Genomic DNA, 7,295 nt, shown 5'->3' on the forward strand with positions numbered 1-7,295 from the left:
GTCATTTGTATTTTCTGAAGTTCTTCCCTTACGACAGCCCTCACCATTTCACGCAAGAGATCAATGTTACTCGTGAGGGTTGTCGACGCCGCGCTAACAGATGAGACGCTTACGTCCCGGTTGTATTGGCGCGCGCGCTGCTGCAGGGTCTTTTCTATCATGGTTGCCTCTGATCTGAACTCAGCAAGAGAGCGCGGTGGATTACGCACCAGGCCTGCAAAAAGCTCCTCCTTCACTCCACGCATCAGGTGCCGCAACTTCTTTTCCTCAGCCATGTTCGGGTCGGCCCGGCGGAACAGCCGAGACATGTCTTCAATGTACATGGCGACGCTCTCGTTGTTCCGTTGGTTCCGCGTCTGAAGAGCGGCCTCTGTCTTTTCTTTGCGGTCCGTGTTTGGGTACGTAGCAAGAAACTCTCTTCGAAAGTCGTCCCACGATAATAAGGACGCTTCGTGGTTTTCGAACCACGTACGTGCAGAATCTTGCAGTGCCACGTAGACGTAGCGAAGTTTCCTGTCTTCGTTCCAACCGTTCAGTCTGGCAACGCGTTCGAAACCGTCAAGCCAGTCCTCGGAATCCTCGAAAATATCACCATGAAATACCTCTGGTATGTGGGGTGGGTCCATGACGATATGCGATGGAAGTGAACTCGCTTGGGTGGCCATTGCAGGGGCTCCGGAACTTACGTCCTCCGCTGGTCTCGAAGAATCGAAGAGGGCACCAAACTCGGGCTGCTCACCTCGTAGCCGACGACTCGTTCGTTGGTGTACGGGAGTCAACAGCGCTGGCTCCAACCTTCGGGGTTCTGGGCTATGTTCCCTATGCTGAGATGGGCTTGGAATCATTACCCCGCACCTCCACCAGTTTGTAACGAACAAATACAGTGCCGGAAGCTAAAACAGCTATTTATTAATGGCGAACTTGTGCCCGTCAACTAAACACACAAAGGTCGTGAGCTCACTGGTCAAAACCTCGTCAACTTCTCTTGCGTCTCGCCTCGAGCTGCTCCTCGAAAAACCACCAGCGTTCCTTGTCCAGCGCGTGATGTGGAGACACCTGCAGCCAGCGTTGCATGGCGTGTTGGCGCGTTTAGCTTGGCGCGTTTAGCTTGGCGCGTTTGGCTTGTCAGTTGGTGTGGCAGCTCCTCGAAAAACCACCAGCGTTCCTTGTCCAGCGCGTGATGTGGAGACACCTGCAGCCAGCGTTGCATGGCGCGTTTGGCTTGTCAGTTGGTGTGGCAGAATTCATAAGAGCAGGAAGCGGGGCAAGACTTCGGTAGGTGCCTAACAACATGCGGCAATATGTGAATTAAACGGGGAAGTGTCAGTCAGCGCCACCAGTAGCCATGGCGGCGAGTGTGGCACACTCTTTTTGAGCCTAATTGGCGTCACGTAGCACGTGAACGTGTTACGAGTGGGCAGCTGACCAATAGTTCCTCGTATACAACCTAAATGCACTAAGTCTGCCAGTAAGAAATCCTCGTTAATTAGTAAGGAAAGAAGTGTATACCCAAGAGCTCGTTTTTCCGTGTTTTCACACAATATTAAGGAGATCTAACATACAATAATGCCAAGGAAAGTATACGAGAAGATATTAGACCAAATTGTATTGTATACGAAGAAAAGTGGGCGAAAAGATTACTTGCCATGTGCAGGATCTGAACCGGCAACCTTCGAATGACGTGTTCAATGCTCTACCACTGATTTATCACGACAGCTATCCCCCCAGCCACGTTATAGGGTTTATTTGTGAAATAAACGTGGGAGTGTCAGTCAGCGTCACCAGTAGCCATGGCGGTGAGTGGGGCACACTCTTTTTGAGCCTGTTTGGCGTCACGTAGCACGTGAACGTGTTACGAATGGGCAGCTTACCAATGGTCCCTTGTATACAACCTAAAGGCACAAAGTGTGCCAGTACGAGACCCTCGTTAATGAATAAGGGAAGAAGTGTATACCTAAGCGCTCGTTTTTCCGTGTTTTTACACAATAATAATGAGATCTCACAGACAATAATGCCAAGGAAATTATAGGGGAAGGTAGTAGACCAAATTTTAATGTAAATACGAAGAAAAGTGGGTGAAAAAGAACTTGCGTGGGCAAGATCCAAATCTGCGTCCTTCGAATGACGCGTTCGATGCTTTACCATTGAGTTACCATGACAGCTATCCCCCCGGCCACTTTATAGGGTTTATATGTGAAATAAACGTTGAAGTGTCAGTCAGCGCCACCAGTACCCATGGCGGCGAGTGTGGCACACTCTTTTTGAGCCTAATTGGGGTCACGTAGCACGTGAACGTGTTACGAGTAGGCAGCTGACCAATAGTCCCTCGTATACAACCTAAAGGCACTAAGTCTGCCAGTACGAGACCCTCGTTAATAAGTAAAGAAAACGTGTATACCTAAGTGCTCGTTTTTCCGTGTTTTTACACAATAATAATGAGATCTCACAGACAATAATGTCAAGGAAATTATAGGGGAAGGTAGTAGACCAAAGTTTAATGTAAATACGAAGAAAAGTGGGGAAAAGGATAACTTGCCGTAGGCAGGATTCGAACCTGCAACCTTCGAATGACGTTAAATGCTCTACCACTGAGCTACCACGACAGCTCTCCCTCCAGCCACTCTAAAGGGTTTATATGTGAATTACACGTTGAAGTGTCAGTCAGCGCCACCAGTAGCCATGGCGGCGAATGTGGCCCACTCTTTTTGAGCGTAATTGGCGTCACGTGAACGTGTTACGAGTAGGCAGCTGACCAATAGTCCCTCGTATACAACCTAAAGGCACTAAAGCTGCCAGTAGGAGACCCTCGTTAATAAGTAAAGAAAACGTGTATACCTAAGGGCTCGTTTTCCGTGTTTTTACACAATAAAAATGAGACCTAACATACAATATTGCCAAGGAAAGTATACGGGAAGACATTGGACCAAATTGTACTGTAAATATGAAGAAAAGTGGGTGAAAAGATAACTTCCTGTGCGTAAGATCTGAGCTTGCGACCTTCGAATGACGCGTTCGATGCTCTACCACTGAGTTACCCCGACAGCTATCCCCACGGCCACTTTATAGGGTTTATATGTGAATTAAATGTAGGAGCATGAGTCAGCCCCACCAGTAGCCATGGCGGTGAGTGGGGCACACACTTTTTGAGCCTGTTTGGCGTCACGTAGCACGTGAACTTGTTACGAGTGGGCAGCTGACCAATAGTCTCTCGTATACAACCTAAAGGCACTAATTCTGTCAGTACGAGACCCTCGTTAATGAGTAAGGAAAGAAGTGTATGCCCAAGGGCTCGTTTTTCCGTGTTTTCACACAATATTAAGGAGATCTAACAGACAATAATGCCATGAAATGTATACGAGAAGATATTAGAACAAATTGTAATGTAAATACGAAGAAAAGTGGGTGAAAAGAGTACTTGCCATGGGCAAGATCTGAACCTAGGACCTTCGAATGACGTGTTCATTGCTCTACCACTGACTTACCACGACAGCTATCCCCCCAGCCACTTTTTAGGGTTTATTTGTGAAATAAACGTGGGAGTGTCAGTCAGCGTCACCAGTAGCCATGGCGGCGAGGGTGGTACACTCGTTTGAGGCTTTTTGGCGTCACGTAGCACGTGAACGTGTTACGAATGGGCAGCTGACCAATGGTCTTTTGTATACAACCTAAAGGCACGACGTCTGCCAGTAGGAGACCCTCGTTAATGAATAAGGGAAGAAGTGAACCTAAGGGCTCGTTTATCCGTGTTTTTACACAATATTATGCCAAGGAAATTATAGGGGAAGATAGTAGACCAAATTTTAATGTAAATACGAAGAAAAGTTGGGAAAAAGATAACTTGCCGTGGGCAGGATTCGAACCTGCGACCTTCGAATGACGTTCTATGCTCTACCACTGAGCTACCACGACAGCTATCCCCCCAGCCACTTTATAGGTTTTATATGTGAATTAAACGTTGAAGTGTCAGTCAGCGCCACCAGTAGCCATGGCGGTGAGTGTGCCACACTCTTTTTGAGCCTAATTGGCGTCACGTAGCACGTGAACGTGTTACGAGTAGGCAGCTGACCAATAGTCCCTCGTATACATCCTAAAGGCACTAAGTCTGCCAGTACGAGACCCTCGTTAATAAGTAAAGAAAACGTGTATACCTAAGGGCTCGTTTTCCCGTGTTTTCAAACAATAAAAATGAGATCTAACAGACTATATTGCCAAGGAAAGTATAGGGCAAGACATTAGACCAAATTGTAATGTAAATATGAAGAAAAGTGGGTGAAAAGATAAGTTGCTGTGCGTAGAATCTGAGCTTGCGACCTTCGAATGATGCGTTCGATGCTCTACCACTGAGTTACCACGACAGCTATCTCCCTGGCCACTTGATATGGTTTATATGTGAATTAAAATGGGAGTGTCGGTCAGCGCCACCAGTAGCCATGGGGGCGAGTGTGGCACACTCTTTTTGAGCCTATTTGGCGTCACGTAGCACGTGAACGTGTTACGAGTAGGCAGCTGACGAATAGTCCCTCGTATACAACCTAAAGGCACGAAGTCTGCCAGTACGAGACCCTCGTTAATGAGTAAGGGAAGAAGTGTATACCTAAAGGCTCGTTTTTCCGTGTTTTTACACAATATTATTGAGATGTAACAGACAATAATGCCAAGGAAAGTATAGGGGAAGATATTAGACCAAGTTGTAATGTAAATACGAAGAAAAGTGGGCGAAAAGATCACTTGCCATGGGCAGGATCTGAACCGGCGACCTTCGAATGACGTGTTCAATGCTCTACCACTGATTTATCACGACAGCTATCCCCCAGCCACTTTATAGGGTTTATTTGTGAAATAAACGTGGGAGTGTCAGTCAGTGTCACCATTATTCCTGGCGGCGAGTGTGGCACAGTCTTTTTGAGCCTAATTGACGTCACGTAGCACGTGAACGTGTTACGAGTGGGCAGCTGACCAATAGTCCCTCGTATACAACCTAAAGGCACTAAGTCTGCCAGTACGAGACCCTCGTTAATAAGTAAAGAAAACGTGTATACCTAAGGGCTCGTTTTCCCGTGTTTTTAAACAATAAAAATGAGATCTAACAGACAATATTGCCAAGGAAAGTATAGGGCAAGACATTAGACCAAATTGTAATGTAAATATGAAGAAAAGTGGGTGAAAAGATAAGTTGCTGTGCGTAGAATCTGAGCTTGCGACCTTCGAATGATGCGTTCGATGCTCTACCACTGAGTTACCACGACAGCTATCTCCCCGGCCACTTTATATGGTTTATATGTGAATTAAACATGGGAATGTCGTTCAGCGCCACCAGTAGCCATGGCGGCGAGTGTGGCGCACTCTTTTTGAGCCTATTTGGCGTCACGTAGCATGTGAACGTGTTACGAGTAGGCAGCTGACGAATAGTCCCTCGTATACAACCTAAAGGCACTAAGTCTGCCAGTACGAGACCCTCGTTAATAAGTAAAGAAAACGTGTATACCTAAGGGCTCGTTTTTTGTGTTTTTAAACAATAAAAATGAGATCTAACCGATAATATTGCCAAGAAAAGTATAGGGCAAGGCATTAGATCAAATTGTACTGTATTTATGAAGAAAAATGGTTGAAAAGATAATTTGCTGTGCGTAGAATCTGAGCTTGCGACCTTCGAATCATGCGTTCGAGGCTCTACCACTGAGTTACCACGAGAGCTATCTCCCCGGCCACTTTATAGGGTTTATATGTGAAATAAATGTAGGAGTATGAGTCAGCGCCACCAGTAGCCCTGGCGGTGAGTGGGGCACACTCTTTTTGAGCCTGTTTGGCGTCACGTAGCACGTGAACTTGTTACGAGTGGGCAGCTGACCAATAGTCTCTCGCATAACCCCTAAAGGCACTAAGTCTGCCAGTACGAGACCCTCGGTAATGAATGAGGAAAGAAGTGTATACCTAAGGGCTCGTTTTTCCGTGTTTTTATACAATAATAATGATATATAAGAGACAATAATGCCAAGGAAAGTATAGGGGAAGATATTAGACCAAATGTTATTGTAAATAGGAAGAAAAGTGGGTGAAAAGATAACTTACCTTGGGGAGGATCAAAACGTGTGACCTTCGAATGACGCGTTCGATGCTCTACCACTGATTTACCACGACAGCTATCCCCGCCAGCAACTTTATAGGGTTTATATGTGAATTAAACGGGGAAGTGTCAGTCAGCGCCACCAGTAGCCATGGTGGCGAGTGTGGCACACTCTTTTTGAGCCCAATTGGCGTAACGTAGCACGTGAACGTGTTACGAGTAGGCAGCTGACCAATAGTCCCTCGTATACAACCTAAATGCACTAAGTCTGCCAGTAAGAAATCCTCGTTAATGAGTAAGGAAAGAAGTGTATACCCAAGAGCTCGTTTTTCCGTGTTTTCACACAATATTAAGGAGATCTAACATACAATAATGCAAAGGAAAGTATACGAGAAGATATTAGACCAAATTGTATTGTATACGAAGAAAAGTGGGCGAAAAGATTACTTGCCATGTGCAGGATCTGAGCCGGCAACCTTCGAATGACGTGTTCAATGCTCTACCACTTATTTATCACGACAGCTATCCCCCGAGCCACTTTATAGGGTTATTTGTGAAATAAACGTGGGAGTGTCAGTCAGCGTCACAAGTAGCCATGACGGCGAACGTGGTACACTCTTTTTGAGGCTGTTTTGCGTCACGTAGCACGTGAACGTGTTACGAATGGGCAGCTGACCAATGGTCCCTTGTATACAACCTAAAGGCGCGAAGTCTGCCAGTATGAGACCCTCGTTAATGAATAAGGGAAGAAGTGCATACCTAAAGGCTCGTTTTTCCGTGTTTTTACACAATATTATTGAGATGTAACAGACAATAATGCCAAGTAAAGTATAGGGGAAGATATTAGACCTAATTGTAATGTAAATACGAAGAAAAGTGGGTGAAAAAGAACTTGCCGTGGGCAGGATCCGAACCTGCGACCTTCGATTGACGCGTTCGATGCTTTACCACTGAGCTACCACGACAGCTGTCCTACAGCCACTTTATTGCGTTTATATGTGAATTAAACATGAGAGTGTCGGTCTGCGCCACCAGTAGCCATGGCGGCGAGTGTGGCACATTCTTTTTGAGCCTGTTTGGCGTCACGTAGCTTGTGAACCTGTGACGAGTGGGCAGCTGACCAATAGTCTTTCGTAAACAACCTAAAGGCACTAAATCTTGCCAAGGAAAGTATAGGGCAAGATATTAGACCTAATTGTAGTGTAAATACGAAGAAAAGTTGGTGAAAAAG

Source organism: Rhipicephalus microplus, chromosome 7 (assembly GCF_043290135.1).
Source record: "Rhipicephalus microplus isolate Deutch F79 chromosome 7, USDA_Rmic, whole genome shotgun sequence".
NCBI classification, from domain to species: Eukaryota; Metazoa; Arthropoda; class Arachnida; order Ixodida; family Ixodidae; genus Rhipicephalus; species Rhipicephalus microplus.